Here is a 23,287-nt window from a genome sequence, read left to right as displayed (position 1 = left end):
ATGGGCCCCAGGATATATGTCGAAGGGCTTTGTAGGTCTCTTGCTCTGGGTTGGAAGGAGTCCTGAGGGACAGGCAAGATGGAGGCAACTGTATTTGACAATAAAGCTGGGCCCCAGGAGGGTATAAATCATTGTGGCTTCCTGAGAGAGAGGCTTTAGGGGTGCCTAGGGACAACAGATCATTTGGGAAGCTGATTTTTGTGAGGAGGAATGTGGCTTCAGAATTGGAGGAAGACTCAAAAACAGCTTGCATTATGCAGATAACACAACATTGCTCTCTGAAACTGAGAAGGACCTGAAACATCTGCTGCAGGAAGTCAAAGACTGCAGTCCTCAATGTGGGTTGAAACTCAACATCAAGAAAACGAAGATTCTCACCATTGGGCTAATTGGCAGCACAATGATAGATGGAGAAGAGATTGGGATTGTTAACAGTTTCAGCTTGCTCGGCTCCACAATCAACATTCTTGGCACCAACAATCAGGAAGTCAAAAGATGAATTGCATTGGGAAAGTCTGCTGTCAAGGACCTTTCCAGAATACTGAAGAACAATGATGTCAGTTTGGAGACTAAGGTGCACCTGATCCAGGCCATGGTCTTTGCAATTACTTGCTATGCATCAGAGAGCCGGACAATGACCAGTGACCAAGGATGACAGAAGAAGAATTTATGCCTTTGAGCTGTGGTGTAGGAGAATAGTATTGAACATACCATGGACAAACAAGTTTGTCCTGGAGAGGGTGAAATCAAGTTGCTCTCTGAAGGCAAGGATTTTTGTAGTTCTGTCTCACATGCTTTGGGCATGTTGCCAGGAGGGACCAGTCCTTGGAGAAGGACATCATACTTGGAAGGATGGAGGAATAATGCAGGAGAGGAAGACTCTGGATGAGATGGATTGACACAGACTGGAGTTATAGGGGCAGGTGTATCAGAGGCAGTGATACTGGCTCAGGATAGGGCAGGGTTCAGAGCTGTTGCACAGAGGGTCTCTGTGAGTTGTAAGTGATTCGGTGGCCCATAACAACATCAAGGGTCAACAGAATGGACCCTCTCTCAGGGACCATTGTAACCAGATCTATTTGCTTTTTGGTAGAAAGTCTCTGTCCAGAGAGGGAAAAGATGCTCAAGGGTACTGAAAACGAAGAATCAGACTTTGGCTTGAAGGATTTACTCTTTGTAGTAGGTTTTTTTAAAAAAAATAATAAAATATATAAATGAAACCATATCACAGATCTTTCTCTAAGAGGCTCTTGTCTGAGTGTCAACAGTTTACTAGGACTGTATCTGTAAGTGGGAACTCTGGTGGCGTAGTCCATAGGCTGTTGCACTGCTTGCCCAAAGCCACACCTCTCTGGACGTTCGAAACCACCACTGAAGAAAGCTGGGCAGTTTCCGCCAGTGTGATTTACAGTCTTGGAGACCATAAAGATGGTCAATTCAGACCCGACAGCAATGAGAGTGAGAGAGAGAGGTTGGTGACTGGGGGCAGGAGTTGAGGAGTAAAGCTCTTGCCTTCTGTGAGGAAGACAGTGGTTTGATTGCTGGTCATCGTACTTCATGCACTGCCACTATCTGTCTTGTTGATGGAGGTGTACGCAGGGCTGTGATGCTGAATGGGTCTTCATTGGTACTTAGGGTAGACTTGAAAGATAAGCTGGGAATCTGCTTCTGAAAGTCTGCGTGTGAAAACCCTTTGGGTCTGGACAACATTTCACGCCACAGTGCAAGTGGTCACTGTAAGTTGGGGGCTACTCAGTACCTTTAATAGTAACAGCAGCACCTCACAGTGACTAAGACTTCAGTGAGCTCTGTCCTTGAGGAATTTACTGAGTAAAAGAGGAGTGTCCACACTCAAGACAGTCCTTTGAGGAGCAAGATGGAAAAAAATATTGAGAGCTTCAGTTTTTTTCTTTTTTTAATCACATATTGTTTTATTTATTTTTCTACATATTGTACCTAATGTCTAATGTGCAGCTATAGTAATTTGTGTGTAATATGTATATATATATATGTTATTGAATGTGTCCACTTGCTGTACAGAGGTAAATTGTGGTTGCTGTAAAGCTGAACACTGTGACACTGATGTGTCAGATGCGATAATGATTACCCATGGTGGACAGTGTTTGGTGGAGCTCCCTGACTAAAACAAGCTTGGAAGCAGAAGTGGCACCCACTTCCTTAATAGCTTGCCTCTGGAAACACTATGAACCTGGAGAAAGGAGGAAAGTCAGGCAAATGTTGAGGACTATCCTTCATAGGGTCGCTATGAGTCGTCTACGACTCAATGGCACTTAACAACAACAATAACAACAGCGAATGTTAGGGAAAGTAGGATGGATGCCTTTGAGCTGTGGTGCTGGAGAAGGGTATTGAATATACCATGGACTGCTAGAATAACAAACAGATTTATCCTGAAGAGGGTGAAACCAGGCTGCTCCTTGGAGGCAAGAATTCTGAAGCTTCATCTGACATGCTTTGGACATGTTGCAAGGAGTGACCTGGAGAGGGACATCATGCTTGGGAGGGCAGAGGGACAGCACAGGAGAGGAAGACCCTTTTTGAGATGGACTGATTCAGTGACTGGGGTAATGGGGGTAGGTGTGTCAGAGACAATAGGATTGGCACAGGATAGAGCAGGGTTTAGGGCTGTTGTACACAGGGTCGCTATAAGTCGCAGGTGACTCAATAGCATATAACAACAACAACAACAACAGTAGCATAGTCTTTCAGGAGTTGTGCTGTTAACCTGAAAGAGTTAAGCAGTTGCTTTCTGGGAAAAATATAGGCAGTCTCATCTCCTGCAAATTATAACCCAAGAATCCACTGGAGGATCAGCTAAGAGATCTGACTTGATGACAATGCTTTTGAGTTTTGATTGCATACTAATATGTGTATGTTGTTGCCCACCACTTGCCTGTCAGTTTTCTGTGCTGTGGTGGTCGTGATAGTGAAAGCTCTGCCACCAGTATTTCAGATATGAGCAGGGTCATCCATGGTGGGCAGGCATTGGTAGAGCTTCCAGACTAAGACTAAGAAGTAGGACTGCAGGCAAACTCTGGTGGCCTAGTGGCAAGAAGCTGCACTGCAGTCTCAGAGGAGTGTGGTTCAAATCCACCAGAAGCTTTGCTGGAGAAGGAGGAACAATCTCCTCCTGTACCAGTCAGATCCAATTTGATGGTACACACACACACACACACACACACACACACACACACACACACAAATAATAAAATTTAAAAAATAAATAAGAAGTAGGACTGATCATCCACTTCTGAAATAATGGACCCTTTAAAACTGTAGAGTAACAGTGGAACAATATCTGATACAGTGCCGGAAGATGGGCCCTTCAAGTTGGAAAAGCTAAAAACAGAAAACAAAACAAGACAAAAATCTCAAACACGTTGCTGTCGAGTCAGAATTGACTCATAGTTGATCCTCCACTGGGTTTTCGAGGCTATGGGTTGAAAGGGAGGCTACTGACCATCTTTTCCCTAAGTTGTTGCTGTTGGACTTGAACCTCAGAAAGTTAGCAGTGAAACTCCTGGTGGATTTGAACTGAGTTCATAGCAAAACTCCCTACAGACTGTGCTAGGAAGGCATTCTGACTATGGAAATATGTCTGGGGAGGAACTGCCTCATAGAAGTAGAGTTTTATCTCCCTAATGACAAGCCTGGAGTGAAGCTTTATCTTGATGATGGACCTTTATCTGCTGATAAAGGCAAATTTCAAAATGAGAAGAAAGTGTAAACATGCATTGATATTTTGAACATGGGAGGACAAAGTATGAATCTTTGAAGTTGTCCAAAATGAAATGAAGAAGATTGATATCCCAGACATTAGTGAGCTGGTATTGACCATTTGTAATCAGATAATCATATGATGTGTTGTGCTGAGAATGCAAATTGAATAGGAATGGTGTAGCATTCACAATCAAAATAAAGATTTCAAGATCTATTTTGTAGCACCATGCTGTCAGGAATTGAATAATATCTGTATACATACAAGAAAGATCTGTTAACAGGACCATTATGCAAATATAGCCACCAACTTCTAAAGTCAAAGGTGAATAAACTGGGGATCTCTACTGACATCTGCAGTCTGAAACTGATCAAACATGCAGTCAAGATGCATTAGTAATGACTGCTGATTGGAGGACCAGTCCTTGTAGGGAGGAATCCTCCTAGGAAGGACAGAGGGTGAGTGAAAGAGATAAGCCTTAATGAGATGGATTGACACAGTGACTTCCAGTGAGGACCTGAGCAGGACAGAGATCATGAGGGTGACACCTGGTAGGGCAAGCTTCAGATCTGTTGGTCGTTGGATTGCTATGCGTTGTAGTTAACTTGATGGCACCTAACAACAACAGTGATTGAAATGAAAAAGCTAGAAACAAATTAGGACTTGTGGTTGGAAAATATGACTTTGGGGATAGAAATTGGGCAGTAGATCACATGAGTGAATTTGGTGCTGACTCTTTAAGAAAAACATAAACTGTGACTATATGTGCTGGAGAAGAGTATTGAATATACCATGGACTGCTAGGAGAACACACAGGTTTGTCCTGGAGAGGGTGAAGACGGAATGCTCCTTAGAGTCAAGGATTCTGAAGCTTCGTCTGACATACTTTGGGCATGTTGCAAGGAGAGACTGGTCCTTGGAGAGGGGCATCATGCTTGGCAGAGTGGAGGGACGGCGCAGGAGAGGAACACCCTTGATGAGATGGATCGATTCTGTGAGTGGAGTGGTGGGAATGAGTGTGTTTGAGACGGCAAGGTTGGCACAGGATAGAACGGCGTTTAGAGCTCTTGTACATAGTGTCGCTATGAGTCGCAAGCGACTCGATGGCACATAACAACAACAATGTACTTGGACTATGCCTGATGGAAAACACAGCAATCAGATTTACTACAACTGCAGAAAGAAATGTTGGAAAAGATCAATATAATCAGTTACAACAAGGCCAGACACAGAATAGAACAGACTAACAATTGCTCATATGCAAATGCAAATTGAATGTGAAGTAAATGAAAACATGTCCACAAAATCCAAAATACAACCTTGAGTCTGTCCCACTTGAGTTTAGAGACCATCTCAAGAGTAGATTTGATGTGTTGAACACGAATGAGGGGTCAGATGAGTTGTGGGATGAGGTAAGATACAACATGCATAAAGAAAGCCAAAGATCATGAAAAAGACAGGAAAGAAAGAAAGGCTCAAACTGGGTGTCCGAAGAAATTCTGAAACTTTCTCTAGAATGGAGACAAATAAGTGAGAGGGGAAAATGATTTAATAAAGAGAAATAGATGATTTCTAAGGGCAGCTGGACAGGACAAAGCAAAGCATTATAACAAAAAAATGTACAAAGACCTGGAATTAAAGACCCAAAAGAAGAACATGCTCAGTATTTCTCAACCTGAAGGAACTAAAGGAAAATAATTCAAGCCTCTAGTTGCAATATTGAGGGATTCAGTGCACAAAATATTGAACAGTTCTTTCCGAAAGTACTGCTGTTGGTTGTGGGCGTTATGGCTTCAGGGTTACTTCGCAGAGCTCAAGCATTGGCCGCTCAGGCTAAGAGGGCCTGCGGTCCTAATGGGGTCACCACTTGGCACTCGATGGCATCGGCGGTGGTGTGCTTACCCATGATCAGGTGATAGGGTTGGAGGTTGTAGCAGGAGGTCATGATGGTTGCTTGGAAAGGCCAGGATCCATACAATATGCTCCAAAGGTGGCTGCAGGCACCAAGGAAGATCCTAATTTAGTTCCCTCCACCACCAATAAGCAAATAGTAGGCTGTATCTGTGAGGAAGACAACAGTTTTGAGATCTGGTTTTGGCTACACAAAGGTGATACGCAGTGATGCCCTAACTGTGGGACCATCTACAGGCTGATGCCCCATCAGGTTAGTTCACTGAGTGAGCCCCTGAATGTACTCACTCTGGCGTGGTCTAAATGTGCAGGAATGTTTCCTTCTTTCCAATAAAGAGTAGCTGCTGCTTCAGCTCCTCCTCCCGTACAAACATTTAAATACAAACTAAACAGTGCAGGAAGGATCAGAAGAAGGTGGAAGGAATTACATGTAGCCATTGTACCAATAATCATTAGTCAACCTTGAACCATTTCAGGAAGCAGCATGCGAACAATAACCTATGGTACTAAAGGGAGAAGTCCAAATGACACAGAAAGCATTGGCAAATATTGGACTCCAAGAGTTAACAGACTATCAACTCAGCTGTTTCAGCAGACAGATACAGCCTTGGATGTACTTAGTTAACTGTGAGAAGAAATTTGAAAGACAACCTTTGATCCCAGTAAATTGTAAGTGATCCATATCGTGCCTATTTAAAAAAAAGATAATGCAACAGAATGGGGAACAATATCATTAGTATGGCACATAAATAAAATATTGCTGAAGATTATTTTAAAATGGTGAGAGCACTAAATGGACAGGGAATTGCCAGAAATTTAAGCCAGATTCAGAAGAGATAGTGGAACATGGGTATCATTGCTGATGTCAGATGGATGTTGACTGAAGGTAAAGAATATCAGAGAGATGTTTACTTATCTGTATTGACTTTGCAAAGGTGTTCGACTGTGTGAATCAGGGTGGCTAACACTGAAAGGAAGAATAATTTCAGAACACTTAACTGTGCTCAAGTGGAACCTATACAACAAGAAGCAGGGAATACTGTGTAGCTTAAAAAGAAAGAAGAATTGCAAAAACGTTCTGTCCTTTCACTCTGGCTGTTCAATATGCAGGAAGGTGGTGACCTAGTCTTAGGGAGTTGTGCTGCTAACTCAAAAGTGTCATTTTTCTGGCACATATCCACCAGATACTCATCAGGAGAAAGATGGACGATGTCCTTCCATCCAGTGCTCAACCTTGAGCATAACAGCAATGAAGAGAGAGATGGAGCACTAATATACATGCTGAGCAAGTAACTTGAGAAGCTGAAATATGTGGAGACTGTGGTATCAAATTTGGGGGGAACTCCACAACCTGTTTTATTCAGATTATACAGTCTTGCTTACAGAAAGTGAAAAATGGACCTTCCTCTCTTTTGATGACTCTATCTTTCCCAGCATATCCTTTTCCAATGACTGACCTCTCCCAACAACATGCCCCCTAACAGTATGTGAGACAAACCATCACTAATCTTCCTCTAAAAAGCCCTTGGGTACATGTCCTTCAAGACATTGGTTTGTTCTGTAGGAAGTCCATGGGATATTCAATATTTTCTTTTCAACACCACAGTTCAAAGTTAAGCAATTCTTCTTTGGTCATCACTATAAATTATTGTCCAGCTTTCAGATGCATAGAAAGCAGTTGAACGTACCATGACTTAGGTGGTTGTTATGTGCTGTCCAGTTTGAACTGAACCTATGAGATTGTAAATTGCACAAGAGGAGATTGCCCATCTTTTTCTTGCTGAGCAGCTGGTAGATTTGAACTGAATGACTTTCATTTGGCAGTGCAACTCCTTACCACTGTTTTTGTCGTGGTTATGTGCCATCGAGTCGTCTGGGACTCACAGCGACCCTATGAACAACAGCTCTGTAGCCTGCCCTGTCCTGAGCCAGTCTCACTGATTCCAACACACCTACCCTCATTGTCCCAGTCACTGTATCAATCCATCTTATCTGGGATCTTTCTCTCCTGCGCTGCCCCTCCACCCTTCCAAGCATGATGTCCTTCTCCAAGGACTGGTCCCTCTTGACCACGTGCCCAATGTATATGAGACAGAGCTTCAAAATCCTAGCCTCCAAGGAGAAACTTAATTTCACCTTCTTCAAGACAGACCTATTTGTTTTCTTGGGGGTCTATGGTATGTTCAAGATTCTTCTCCAGCACCACAACTCAAAAGCATCAACTGTTCTGTCATCCTTATTCATTGTCCAGCTCTCTGACACATGGCAAGTAATTGTGAAGATTATGTGCACATTAGTCTCTAGACTGACATCATTGCTTCTCAGTACTCTGGAGAGGTTCCTGACAGGAGATTTTCCCAGTACAATTAATCTTTTGATTTCCTGACTTCTGGTGCCAAAAGTGTTGATTGTGGAGCTGAGCAAGCTGTAATTGTTAACCTCAATCTCTACTTCATCTATCTTTGTGCTGCCATTTGGCCCAGTGGTGAGAATTTTGCCTTTCTGATGTAGAACTTTAATCCATATTAAAGACTACAGTCCTTTTACATTCTGCCACAAGAACTTCAGTCTCAGTTTCAGCAAGCAGGGTTGTGTCATCTGCATAACGTAGGTTGTTGATGAGTCTACCTCCAATTCTGATGCCACATTCTTCCTCATAAAGCCCAGCCTCCCGGATGATCTGTTCTGCATATAGATTGAAAATATATGCAAACAGGACACATCCCTTACACACTCCTTTCCTGATTTTGAACCGTGCAGTATTTTCTTGTTTCTGTTCTGAGGTCTGCTTCCTGGTCCAAGTATAGGTTTCGTATAAGCACAATCAAGTGTTCTAGGATTCCCATTTTCCTCAAGGTTAGCTACAATTTGTCGTGATCTATACAGTCAAATGCTTTTGCATAGTCAGTGAAACACAGATAGACATTCCTCTGGTACTCTCTGCTTTCAGCCAAGATCCATCTGATATTGGCAATAATGTTTCTAGAGCCACGGCCTCTTCTAAACACAGTTTGTATTTCTGTTCTCTGTCAATGTACTGTTCCAGTCGTTTCTGGCAATCTTCAGCAGGATTTTGCTTGTGTGTCATATTAGTGATATTGTTTGATAATCTCCATACTCTGCTTGGCCACCTTCTTTTTGGAATTGGAATAAATATCAATATTTTCTGGTCAGTGTTGTCATTCAGATTTCTTGGCATAATCTGGTGAGCACATCTAGGACAGCATCTGTTTGTTGAAATATGGCAATTGGTATTACATCAATTCCTGGGGTTTTATTTTTTTGCCAAGTCCTTCAGAGTAGCCTGAACTTCCTCCTTCTTTACCACTGCCTCTTGATTATATGTTGTTTCTTGAAGTTCTTCTTTGTCAGCCAATTCTTTTTGGTACAGTGACTCTGCATACTCCTTCCATCTTTTTTTTTTTTTATTCCGGCTGATCACTCAATAGTCTACCTACAGCCTCTGTAAGTATTGCAACTTGAGGCTTGAATTTGTTCTTTACTTCCATCAGTTTAAGAGATACCAAGAGAGTTTGGCACTTTTGATTTTCTGCTTCCAGCTCCTTGCACATGTCATTATAATACTTAACTTTGTCTTCCCAGGCTGCCTTTTGAAATCTTCTATTCAGCTCCTTAACTTCTTGATTTCTTCCCTTTGCTTTGGCTTCTTGGCACGCTAGTGCTCTATATTCAGAGTCTATTCTAACAACAATCTTGGTCTTTTCTTCTTCCTCTGTCTCTGTAATGACCTTTTGCATTCTTCATAGATAATATTCTTGATATCCTCCCACAGCTCATCTGGTCTTCTTTATTAATTCGTGTTCAGGGTTTCAAACCTGTTTCTGAGTTGGCTTTTAAATTAAGGGGGGATAGACTCAAGGTGAAATTTTTATTCCTATGGATATAATTTTACTTTCTTTAGCTTTAATGTGAAACTTGTATATGAATAGTTGATGATCTGTTCCTCAGTCCGCACCTGGCCTAGTTTTCACTGCTTATACTGAACTTCTCAAACAATTCCTTCCACAGAGGTAATAGCTATGATTCCTGTGCATACTGTCAGTGAAATCCATGTGTTTATGTTTCTTATAAAAGGTAAACATGAGACAGACATCAGCATGAGAGACCACCAGCAATGTGAGAGAGCTGCCTTGTGGTCTAAGCCATCAGGGAGTGACTGGGGGAGGGAGGTGCTGGACCAGGTAGGCAGGAGTGAAAGGGATGCTGATGTAGCAGGGAAAGGGAAGGGGCAAGACACATGTGCTGGGGCGGAGGGGACACTGAATGCATTGATTATTTCTCTAAGGGAATTGTCTTTCATCTGCTCCTTTCCATAAAATTCTTGTCTGACAGATATTGTTCTAAAACTAAGCATCCAAATTAAAATGGACTGGGAAGAAGGATTGGCCATCCACTTCCAAAATATAACAGACCTTCAAAAATCCTATGTTCAATAGAGTACACTTAGTGTAGACTAGAAGATATGGCAACTGAGGCTGAGCCCTCAAATTTGGAAACACAAAGGAGATAAACAGTTGTAAGTAGAAACTAATGATCAGAACATGAAATGTGAGAAGCATGAATGTAGGAAAGCTGGACATCATTAAGAAAGAAATGGAATGCATAAATATTGACATATTAGATATTAGTGAAATGAGATGGATTGGCATGGGACATTTTGAATCAGACAATCATATGATTTACTATGCTGCAGGTGAAAAGTTGTGGAAAAAATGGGTGCTTTCTTTTTTTTTTTTTAAAATGGGTGCTTTCATAGTTAAAAAGGCTGTTTCTAGATCCATCTTGAAATACAATATCATGAGTGACAGGATAATATCCATATGCATACAAGGAAGACCTGTAATACCACTGTCATTCAAATTTACACACCAACAACCAGGGCCAAAGAGGAGGAAATAGATGATTTCTACCAAATTTTGCAGTCAGATATCGATCGAACATGTAACCAAGATGCATTAATAATAATGGGTGACTGGAATGCAAAAGTTGGGAACCAGGAAGAAGGCTCAGTAGTCAGAAAACGTGAACTTGGTGACAGAAATGAGGCTGAGGATAGAATGATGTGAATTCTACACCTTACCAGGGTTGTTGTTGTTATTGTCATTAAGTGCCATTGAGTCGCAGGCAACTCATAGCGACCCTATGAAGGAGAGTCCTCAACGCTTGTATGTCTCATCCTCTCTCCAGGTTCATAGGGTTTCCGGAGGCAAGCTATTATGGAAGTGGATGCCACTCCTGCTTCCAAGCTTGTTTTAATCGGGGAGCTCCACCCCATTCTCAGTCTGCATTAGGTAGCCAACCATTAACGCATTTGACACATCAGTGTCACAGCCTCACAGCAACCACAAGTTACCGCTGTACGGCAAGTGGACACACCAGGGCTATACGACTGTAGGTGCCCCTTAATCTTTAAACTGATACCCTTGCTCTTTAGCACTTTAGAGAGGTCCTTGACAACATATCTTCCCCACAGGCCTTTTGCTTTTTTGACTTTTGTTACCCTGGATGCTGATTGTGGATCCAAGTAAAAGGAAGTGGTTGACAGTTTCAATCTTTTCTCCTTCTGTCATGATGTTGTGCATGGGTCCAGTGGTGAGGATTTTTGTTTTCTTAATGTTGAAGTGTAATCCACATTGAAGGCTGCAGCCTTTGGTCTTCTTCAGCATGTGCTTTAAGTCTCCCCTTTCTGCAAGCAAGATTTGTGTAATCTGTGTTGCACAGATTGTTGATGAGCCTATCTGCAATCCTGAGGCCACTGTCTTCATTGAGTCTAGCTGCTAGAAAAACAAATATTTAATATTTAATCTAGAAACTCCTACAGTGTGCACTTGAGGTGTGTGGGCGTTTGGGGGGTGCGTGGACTCCCCACCACAACACTGGCCTTGTGGTTGGCCTGGGAGAAGACGGTTGGTGGCCCTGGTGGGCAATCCAAGGCAATTGCTTTAGAAACCACACTTATTTTAATGAAAAGGCCCGTGGGGAGGGAGAGGCAGTGAGGTAGAGCCTGTGGCTTCTGCAGCAAGTGTGATTCCGAGGAGATTTATGGCACTTCATAAAAGATTCAGGCAGCTGAGCCTGGCTGGCCCTGGCTTTGGCATGCAGCCTCTGCCTCTGCAGCTGGGAGCCCGGGGGCCGGGGTTGTACGATCCTCCCGAGGCCCCTGCAGCACCATCAGGTTTTCTAGGGTGCATCCCTCATCTTCTCAGCCTGGAGCCTACTCCCCACAACATGCCTTTAGCAAGCACTTCACCACCTCTGAGGCCCTCGGCACACAGATGTTTCTTCATTTCACAAAGCAGGAAACTCTAGAGTTCCATCCTCTATCCCAGGATCACACAGTAAATCTGGGGCCATGGTAGAGGCTGTACAGCACCGTCAAGGGCAGGCGGGTGGGAAGCAGCAATACGGAATCTGGGGCCTCCCTGATGAGCTCAGATGACATTCAAGATTTGGACACATAGTGACAGGCAGCCACACAGCTCTGTGTGCTGTCTATTCTGTTTGCGTTGTCTTTTCCCATTAAACAGAAAAGATCGAGAAGAGTTAAGGAACCATCCTGTTAATGGAGCCATAGCGACGTGGGCCTGATTGCGGGATGGGATCATTTCCTAGTCCACCCTTTCTCTCTGACACACTCCACGTGTCTGGCATTTCCCGGCTTGAGCTCATGTAGTTCCTGGGTGGTGTAAATGGTTAAGCAGTGGACAAGTAGCCAGTTTGAACATACCAGGTACATCAAAAGAAAGCCCTGGTGATCTGCTTCCAGAAAGCTACAGCCTTCACTCTACAACATGTGGGATTACTAAGAGGCAAGATTATCTTGATGGCAACTAATTTTTGCTGTTGTGTGTTTGAGCTTGCTTGCTATATGACCTTAAGCGAGTAACCTGGTTCCTTTGAGCCTCAATGGCTTCATCTGTAAAATGAGGATAATCTCCCAGGGCTATTGGAAGGATCAGATTTTGGCAAATATCTGAGGATAGTATCCAGCAACCATTTCCTCTCAGAAAAAAAAATCGTCTGTTCTAAGGCTGCTTAAACTTTAGGGACTATCTTATTGGGAAGGAGCGCCATTCTGTTTGCAGATCTGAGCTTTGCTAATGTGGGCCACTCCTGGGCCTGAGCAGAGGGAGGGGGAACTTGGCATAGGCTGGTGGTTGCAGATGGCAAGCAGCTAATTTATTTACCTCTTCCTGATAAATATGCATGAACATAAATAAAATATCTCTCTTGTACCGCTCCACCCGTATGTAGGCAGCAGTGACTGTTAGCTTGAAACAAGCTGTGTGTGTGTGTGGGGGGGGGGGTGGTCTGGCAAGGGGGGTAATGAACTGATTATTATGGCTTTGACCTAATTTTTTGGTCGGGATTCCCAATTCTGGAGGCTCTGGGCTTCCCCTCCAGGCCTCTCAGCTGTGGACCCCGGGACAATTTGCTTCCCTCGGAGCTGTGCATGACTGGGCTGAACTACCCAGGAGGTAGTGAGCTCTCCAAGGCTGATGCTCAAAGGTCTGTTCTGGATGAGGTTGGACTAAGGGACTGTAGGGCTGTCCCTCGGGTTGGTGTGGCCTCAGAGATGACCTGGGTTTGCAGCTTTAACTTGCTTCTGGTGATGCACTGACCTCTCATTAGGGATTCTGCTTCCATCTTCTCCCCACTACCAACTCACCCCTGTTCCTCTTAATACATCTCTTAGGGAGCCAGAAAATCCAGTTATGAATGAGGATGACCATGTGCAGAGCTACAGCCCCAGAGCTGAAAGAGACCCTGAGTGGAGCAGGGAACGAGGGCAGCCAGCAGAGTGAAAAAGCCCGAGTTCCCTGCCTGCTCTGCTCTGCTCTGACGCATTAGCCGTTTTAACTTCACAGAGTTCCCATGTTTGTTTGTGATGTGGGCACGATGTTAGTGTCCACCAAAAAGGTTGTTGTGAGCATTCCCTCCGTGCCAGGCACAGCCTTTGACCCTGGGTGTGCAGGAATACAACAAATTAAGACTTTTAAGAAAAGGACTGGATCATATTCCAGTGGGAGAGCCAGTCACATATGATGGGAACAAGAAGAGGTACGTTCTGATGACAGGCATGATATTAAAAAAAAAAGAAGAAGAAGAATAGAATTCAAGGGAGAGAGGCTCAGGGAGCCTCTGAGGAGGTGAAAGCTGAGCAGAGGTAAGAAGGAGCCAGCCCACAAAGGCAGCGAGAACAGCAAATGCAAAGGCCCTATGCTTTGGCTTGCTTAGGGTGTTTGCTGCCAGGTGACATAAGCATGGGAAAGATGTGGCAGGGGCAAACACTTATTTGGCCCTCTTGCAGGCAGTGTTTGAATCTTCCCTGTAATCTAGGGGTGAGGGTTAGAGATTCCTAAAATACCTAAGCTGGAAAGGTGTCGCAATACGTGAGAGACCCCGTTAGATACCTCCCCGAGTGTGCCTGCTGCGTCCTGTGGATGCCCTCTGGACTCACCCTGTGCCCACCTTACAGCCATATTTAGCACATACAACCAGCAGGCTGATTCACAATAGAGAGCGAGAGCTCCTGTAAATCAATAAAGCAAAGCAGAAACTCAATAGAAAATTGGACCAGAGACTTCAACAGGCAGTTTACAAAAGAAGCTATCCAAGTGGCTAGCAAACACATGAGAAACTGCTTGACACCATCTCACAAAGGTCAAAACCACAGTGAGATTCCTCTGCAATCCCACAGGAGTGAGCTAGGAAAACCCTAAAAGTGTTGTGACTCGATTAAGTGTTGTGGCTCGATTCTGACTCACGGTGACCCTCCGGGTTTCTGAGGTTGTCGGTCCCAATGAGATGAGACTGATCTTCTTTCTCTTGTGGGGCAGCTGCTAGAGTTGAACCACCAGCCTTTTGGTCAGCAGCACAGCATGGTCTGCACTATGCCACCAGGGCTCCAGCTAACGTCAAAGCCTGGCAGTACTGTTTGCAGGGACTGGGGGCAGCTAGTCTTTCCTGCATTGAGGATTGTATGTAAGTGTGACTCTTTATATAGATTTCCCTCAGAGAGCGAGGAACTGCTTACACAGTCAGAGAGCGAGGAACTGCTTACACAGAGCACCCTGGAGTCTTATCAGCCCAGCCTCCGGTCTCTCTCCCAACCTGATGCTTCCTCTCCTCCTCCTTTGCCTCACAGCCCTTCCTCTGTCTTTTTGCTCATCAGCATTTTACAAGGTTGCACGTATTAGTGCGCAAAATAAAAGTTGGTCCTACTGACAGAGCCACCACTAACTACTATTCTTTTTTTAAAAAATTAATTTTAATGAAAATTTACAGACTTAGGGTTTCATTGTTGCACTTTTCTCACTGTCCACACCCCACCCCCCAATTCACTCTTCTCTTTGAAAAGTAAAAGAAAAACTCTTTCATTGTTATGCAGTCCCTCCTCCCAAGTCCACTCCACTGTGCAGCCTTCATTCTGGACTCGTCTCATGACAATAACATCTAATCATATATCGCTTTTAAACAGTTCTCTCCCTCCTCTGTTTTGATGCAGTATACATTATGTAACCCATCTTTCTCAGTCTTTCCTCAACCCCGATGTCAGTCCTGTTTTACAGCAGTGGTCCTATGCAATATTTGTCCTTTTGTGACTCAGCATAATGTCCTCCAGGGTCACCCATTTTGTATAATATTTCATGGTAACTACTCTTCTTTAAGTCAGGGAAAAGGACACTTGTTAATTATGGATGAGCTGACCCTGACTCATGGAGAGTGACTTCCTGCAAAACAGGATGAAACACTAATCTCTTCATAATCGGAGATGAATTCATTACCCCTGCCTTTGATTCATCCCACCTCACTGAGAGCTTCCTTCCTATTTGTTGGTCATCTAATTTACCAAAGGGAGCGTTGGTGGCCTAGTGGTAAGAAGGTGTGCTGCAATCCCAGAGGCCTGTGGTTTGAGTCCATCAGCCGCTCCTCAGGAAAAAGACGGACAGTCTCCTCCTGTGTGATTTATTGCCTCTAACAGCCTGCTGGGGGTCAGCTATGGATCAGTTCTGACTCAAAAGCATACAACTTTACCAAAAAGGATGTGCTTTTCCAGCACTTTCTTGATGATGTACCAAAGTAAGCAAGTTGACATTTCACTGCCTTGACTTCTCAGGAGAATTCTGGTTGTATTTCTTTTTTGGTGTTTCCAACAGTCCACAATATATTTAGTATTCTTCACGAAGAACATAATTTTTTTTTCTTTTATGATCTGAGTGAAGATTTATAAAGCATATTGGGATTTGTTCTAATCAATCATTCATACCATTTATTCCACATCAATTACAATACACACAATGTCTGATCATCTGTTCATTCCATATTGTCTTTCCTTTCACTCATCTGAGTAATTGCTTATTGTCTATCAATAAGCAATCCTATAAATGGCTGAGGAAGGCTTGGCTAGTTGAGTTCATATTGTTGTTATTGTTCATTGCTGTCAAGTTGGAACCGACTCACCGGTGGGTTTTCAGAGGCAGCCCTGTGGGAGGAGATTGCTTAGCTGGTAGATTTGAAGCATGTGAATTTAGGTTGGCAGCACAGCTTCTTATTAGTTGTTATTAGACTTACCTTTTTTAGTTTCTCCATGAAATGCAAACTGACCCTCTCCCTTACTCTTTTTAGCTGTGCTTTCAGAACTATATATAGATCATACACGGTGTATTGTTAGCAGTTTCTGTTAGCCTCTATAATCTTTAACTATGTCTTGAAGGTGGTTTGTGTAATGGTGTAAAAGAGTTAGCACTTCCTGTCCCCACCCCATCCCACCCCTACAACAGAATCTTCTAGCTGGTTGGCTGCCTCTGGATTCTTGCAGTACTGCTTCTCCCGTTTGTTAAGTTTTCCTTTGTTAATAATCAGAAACTAATATCCTGCTGGTAAGGAGTTGTGCTGCCAATACAAAGGCACTCAAAATCCATCAGCTGCTCCATGGGAGAAAGATGAGAAATCTCTCCCCATGCAATTTACAGCCTCTGAAAATCCACTGGAAGGCCAGCTAGAGGTTGTTTCTGACTCTACAGCACACAAAACCAAGTCTGTCTCTGGGTCAGTTTTTCAGTCTGTCTGCAAACACGAACCTTGAGGGATTTCCGTCTGGGGAGCAAACTCCAAACATACCTCATCCCTTCCCAATCCTGATGCCACATTCCTCCTCATAAAGCCCAGCCTCCCGAATGATCTGTTCTGCATGCTGATTGAAAATATATGCAGACAGGATGAATCCCTGACGTACTCCTTTCCTGATATTGAACCATGCAGTGTTTCCTTGCTCTGTTCTGAGGACTGCTTCCTGGTCCAAGTATAGGTTTCTCATGAGCAAAATCAAGTTTTCTGGGATTCCCATTTTCCTCAAGGTTAGCCACAATTTGTTACAATCCACACAGTCAAATGCCTTTGCATAGTCATTGAAACACAGATAGACATTCTTCTGGTACTCTCTGCTTTCTGCCAAGATCTATCTGACATGGATGATAACGTCTCTAGTGCCATGGCCTCTTCTAAACCCAGCTTAAGACCATAAATATGTGAGACAGTTCAAAATACCACAGCTTGGATCTGATTCACTTTAGATATTTAAGTGACTTGCTTGCTTTTTGAAACTTTGAAATATTGGTCAGGAAGTGACAGGCACTGAACCCCAAGTGGTCAAATGGTCAGAGCAAACCCTTGGCTCATGACTGCCGTGGAAGAAGCAAGATTGGCCCTCGCACACTCCCTGACTGAAAGTGAAGCACTGGGAAACCAAAGCCTTGTTTCCAGAAGAAACAGTCAGATCTTGAATAGGCAGGAAAAAACACGTTTCCACTACTGAGGTCTCAGTTCACTTGAATAAGGAAAGGAAGGCCCAAACCTTTAAAGGTGTGTTTTTCCTTTTTTTTTTTTTTTTTTTTTTGATTGGTGTCTTGTTTTTGTTTTCTAAATAGCTCATCAAGCCTTCTGATGTTCTGAGTTTCCTCTAGGAGGCATGAACTTCTAACATTTTTTTTTTTTTTTGATTGGTGTAAATGCTTGCTCGCTGCTCAGCGCTGCTGACTGAAAGACCGGAAGTTTGAGTCCACCCAGTGGTGTCTCAGAAGAAAGGCTCTGCAATCTACTTCCAACAGATTGGCCTTTGAAAGCCCTGTAAGGCACCGTTCTCCGCTGGTACACACAGGGTCACCGTGAGTCAGAAATGACTCACCAGCAACTGGCCTTTTCATCCTCTTCCCTCCTGAGGCTGGGAGGGAGAGGGTGGGAGAGGCCAGGGCCTCAGCGACGGGGAGGGGAAGAGAAGCTGCATGTCGTTTCCATAAATATTCATAAACGAGTTTAACTCATCAACATGCCCCAGACACTGGGTGCAGGGGTGGCCAAGCCCCCCCCAGTCCCTGCTGTTAGGACTCTCAGGTGGGTGGAAGAAGCAATCCCTGGCATTTAGCTAGCCCTTTTGGCATCTCGTGGGGGAGCATTCAGCTCCTGTGACCTGGCAGGGGGTGATTTAGCCTGCAGCTTCTTTGTTGAAGGGAGGGTGTCATTGCATTGACAAGAGAACCACAGTAATTAGTGGACGGAAAGACCAGCTCTGTGTGGGATGGACGTGTCAGGCACACTCCACCGCCTGCAGCACACCAAATGCAGCCCAGAGAATACACCCAGGGATCTGGTACACACTTGGAGTTCTGGGGAAGCATCTGCCCCACATGCCAGAGCCCCAGGGAGGCCCTGCACTGGTCTCCCCATCCATGAATGCTGACGAGACCAACTCTTGATGGACAGCATATGCCTCATGCTCAGTTTAGAGCAAGTACTCTGCTGACCATAGCCAAGAGCATCAGTGTGGAAATTGAGGCTCCACCAGAGAGACAACTTTGCCCCAGGTTACAGAGAAAGTGGGTGAAGGTGGGAAGCTGGATTCCAATCCAGGGCTTTCTGATGCCAGATAAGCAAAACTCAAAGCCACTGCTGTGGAGTCACCTCTAATGCCCTGTCGTGACTGTCCATGGGTTTTCTGAGGCTGTAGATCTGTATAGGAGGAGATTTCCCATCCTTCTCCCATGGGGCGGGCTGGTGGCTATCCTACCAAAGGCTGTGGTGGCCTCACCTTCAGAGCTGTAGTCTTTCCCATGTGTGAGACGTTTTTCTAGTTTGACAAAGCTTCCACACATCCATTGTCCCTTCGCTTACACAGCAGCTGTCAGAGCAAGATTGTCTGAGGAATACTAAAGAATACACATACACACACACACACGAACAAAATATGATTGAGGTATAGTGTACATATAATAAAATGTACTCTTGTTCGGTGTACAGTTTAATAAAGTTTTGACACTTGCACACGTCTCTGTAACCACCAACTTGATTCAGATAGAGTGAGAACGTTTCTATTGTTTAATTTTCTCGTACAACTTTCCAAATATTTCTGCTGTCCTCCTTCTCCCACCAGATCAGACCCAGAAAAACACTATTCTGGTTCGGGGTGTTTGTTTTTTTTCCATTTCCCCCCATTATTTATTTATTTATTTAAATAGCATTCCGTTTATTACAAATATTTAGTATTGGCTTCCTATAGTTCCCCCCTTTTGTTTTTATCATAATTATGTTATCATCTAGATGAGCATCCTTTATACACAAACAAACAAACATAATAAACTCAAAGAAATACTTTCAAAAATCTCTATATGATCAGAAGGATTCAGGTTGAATATTCCTTGAAAGTCTGTTTTAATTGTCCCATTGCCACAGTGCTTGTCAAAACCAGTTCTGATTAATCTCCTTTGTCAGTGTGTCCTTTATTGTTGTTTTTTTTTTAATTTAATTAAATGAAACACTGGTTGCCATGGAGTCAGCTCTGACTTCTAGTGACTATCAGTGTAAGACTGTCTTTGATGGTGTTTCAGTGACTGATTTTTTGGAAACTTGACCTTTCTTCTGGGATGTCTCTGGATAGACTCAAACCGTGGGCTTTTCAGTTAGCAGCTGGGAGCATTACCATTTGTGCCACCCAGGGACTCCTCTATCTATGTTGCTGTTGTTGTGTGCCGTCAAGTTGGACTTGACCCATAGCTGACCCTCCTGTGGGTTTTCAGAGGTCATTAATTGCAAGGAAGGAGATTGCCCATTCTTCTCCCACAGGAGGGTGGATTCGAACCCTGTGTCTTTAGGATCGCAGCACAGCTTCTTGCCACTAGACCTCCAGAGCTCCCCACCTCCGTCTATAGTAGATTTGTGTTTTTCAATATTTCATATGAAATTTGAGTTTATGGTCTTTTGTTTCTTCTTCCTTCTAGTCCACAGACGACTTTTGAGACTCAGCCCTGTGGTTGCAGAGAGCTGTATATATGGGGTTCTTTTTATTGCCCTATTGACAGGATGAACCTCAGTATGTTTCCCCATTTGTCTGTTCGTAGACATTCTGATGGTTTTGGCTTGGGGCTGGTGTGGGTGAAGCTGCGGTGAACACGCATATGTTTGTGTGAGCATGTGTTTTCATTTCTCTTAGGTGAGTGCCTAGTGGTGGGGTTGCTGGGCTGATGCAGAGTGCTTGTCTGTCTTTGGCACGGAATTGCTAGGCCTTTTTTATGGGTGAGGATGTGGAGGGCCAGCAACTCTCTGAGCTCCTGTTGATTCTCCTGATAAGAGGAAAAATAAAACACAAGCTCATTCATTCATAAATTCATACTGTTGTGTTGTTGATTGCCATCAAGTCAAGGTCGACTCATAACAACTCTATGAACAAAAGATCTAATGCCTTTCATAGCTATCGGTGTTTCTTCAAGTTAATAGAGTTTCCAGAGGCATGTAGTTTAGGAATTGGATGCCACTCCTGCTTCCAAACCTCTTTTGCAACTGGGAGCTCCACCAAACACTGTCCACAATGGGAAACCATTATGGTAGTTGATATCCCCATGGCACAAGGTTCAGCATCACAGCAAACCCAGGTTACTTCATGCAGTACATTGACAAAGAGTGATAAATTCATACTAGCAACTACATTTTTGCCGTTTCTCTTAACCCTTACACCTGTCTTGCCAGAGAAATCCCAGTATTATCCCTGTTTCTCAAAGCTGAGCTGAGTCTGATGGTAGTAGTGTGACCTGCCAAGAACACCAACTAGTAGCGGTGTAGTCGAGACTACAGCCCCATCTCTCTATTCCTGGTCTTCACACGGCACTCTCAGAAAATGATGGAAACACGAGACTTGCACCTCAGCTCATGCCAGTGGAAGTCTTTATAGCATGTGGCCCATGGTGTCCTATCCCACTGACCTCCTCACTGTCTTTACAACAGAGCTCTGGACAGATGGGAAATGGCAGAAGAAGAGCCTTCAGAGCCAGCCCAGCCTCTTCTCAGAGTCAAGGTCTGCATTTTGTAAGAAGGGCGCTTTGCTGACCTGAAGCCCACACCTGGCTCTCTCTCCCCCTTTGTGCCCGTGGGTGAGGATGGGGCATTGTTATATTGCTAGGGAAGCCAGGACTGAGACAATGTGTGCCTTCCTGGATTCCTTCACCCCCATCGAGTGGGACCACAGGAGATGTTGGCATCTATTCCATGCCTGGCAGTTGTGGCAACTGGGGTTGAGTCGCCCAAGGCAGTAACTCATGGTCTTGCTCTTCCCTGTCTTCCTGGACTTCCTCCTGCACAGGACCACAGAGAATCTCATGTTCATTATCAGTTTTAATCATAGGCTAATATGTACTTGTGGAGGTTAATACTGTGTGTCGATGTGGCTGTGATCCTCACTCTGGTGTAACTCCCTTTGTGCAATGAGCTCTGATCTCTCTGATGTTAATCAGACAGAATTAGAGGCAGGTCTGTAAAAAGATCTGAGCAGCCTGATGTTGTGAAGAAGAAATCCCAGAGGTGTGGCCAGCACTGAACATGCTTGCACTCTGACATAGCTAGAGAGCTTTGTCTTGTCTTGTCCATTCCTGCATCTGGCTCATGACTTGACCCTGCAGTCTTTGACCTCGGTGACCTGACCTTGGATTCATCAGCTTCCAGAGCCAATGGTCCACAATGCTTCCTGGCGCCACTAGCTGATGACTTGAACTAATTAGCTTTCCAAGACCCTTCTTTCCTGAGATCTGGGCCACACACCTGGAACTTGCCTTACTCTAAAAGAACATGAGCCATTTCCTTGAAATAATATCTGTGTGTGTGTGTGTGTGTGTGTGTGTGTGTGTATGCACACATGCATACACATACACATAGACATGGAGCTCTGGTGGTCTAGCGGTAAGAAGCTATGCAGCAATTCCGAAGGATCATGGTTTGAATCCACCAGCTACTCCACAGGTGAAAGATGGGCAGTCTCCTCCTGTGTGATTAACTACCTCTGAAAACTCAACAATATACCAACACAACACTATGTGAGTGAGCGTGTGTGTGTATATGTCAGTATGTGTGTCTAAAAGTATTTAATTATATATGGTGTTACCCTAAAAGTTGATGCTTTTTTAGCCATTAATTAACCACCTGGGGGTCTCCAGGTACCTTAACTACAGACACACAGCCTTACAAATCAGCGTGGTCTTGCAAACCAGCCTCAGCTGTGGGACTAGGATAAGTGAAGGAGTACTTCCCACACTGAGCAGCAAAACTTGAGGTGAGAAAGACTTGAGGCAGGACTTCAAGTAAGCAAGGCTTGTGGTGGCAAGACCCTGGTGGTGGAGAGACTGTAGCATTTCTGTGGAGAGACTGTGGCATTGCTTTGGAGAAACTGTGACAAAGTGTGACCTGAGGCTTCTTAAATTTGTGTTGGCCACAGTTGGATTTTGCTGTTCTTGCCTTCGATGATAGAAGGAAAGACTGCTTGTTGAATTGAAACCAGAGTCTGAACTAACTGAGAAGGTGTGCCTTGTAACTGTTGGACTGAAACCTGGGCTTATTTTGGGTAATATACTTTGCCTCCCCCACTCTCCAACCTCCTTCACTAATAAACCCCATTGTTAGTACCTTAACTGTGAGTCTGTGAGTCAGCAACAAATAAATGAATCTCTTGTGCTGGTGGGGCTCTGCAGCCACCAGGGGGCTGGGCTGTGATCTCCTGATCTGCTTTCTGCTCTGGGGTGGTGATGGGCTGTGTTATTCTTACTCCCACTGGCCCTTGCAGACAGACGCTCATGGCCCTGTGTCCCCATGGCCCATTTCCCCCCTTTCACACAGTATGCAAGAATAAGTTTCATTATGAGAGAGAGAGAGAGAGAGAGAAAGAGAGAGAGAGAGAGAGAGAGAGAAGTTCTCATGGCCTAGTGATAAAGAGCTGTGCTGTCATCCTGAAGGCATACAGCTTGAATCAACCAAATGCTCTGCAGGAGAAAGATGGGCAGTCTCTCACTGTGCAATTTACTGCCTCTGAAAGCCTGCTTAAGCGTCGGCTGTGGGTTGGTTCCGATTTGATGGTGCAGAACAACAATAACAACATTTATATAAGTATACACTCGATGGCACATAACAACAACAACATGTAAGTATATAAGCATCGTTATTTTTATTTCTTTAGAGAACCCAGTCTAAGACAGTAATGAGTATGGTTGTAAATTGTTGCAATGTTTTACTTCTCAGATTATATGAATACTAACAACAAAACTATTTTGTAAAATATTGACCTAGTGAATTATTATTACGATA

Source organism: Elephantulus edwardii, unplaced genomic scaffold (assembly GCF_000299155.1).
Source record: "Elephantulus edwardii isolate Elephantulus edwardi_28Jun2011 unplaced genomic scaffold, EleEdw1.0 scaffold00306, whole genome shotgun sequence".
Taxonomy (NCBI): Eukaryota; Metazoa; Chordata; class Mammalia; order Macroscelidea; family Macroscelididae; genus Elephantulus; species Elephantulus edwardii.
Note: the sequence above shows the minus strand (reverse complement) of the source record.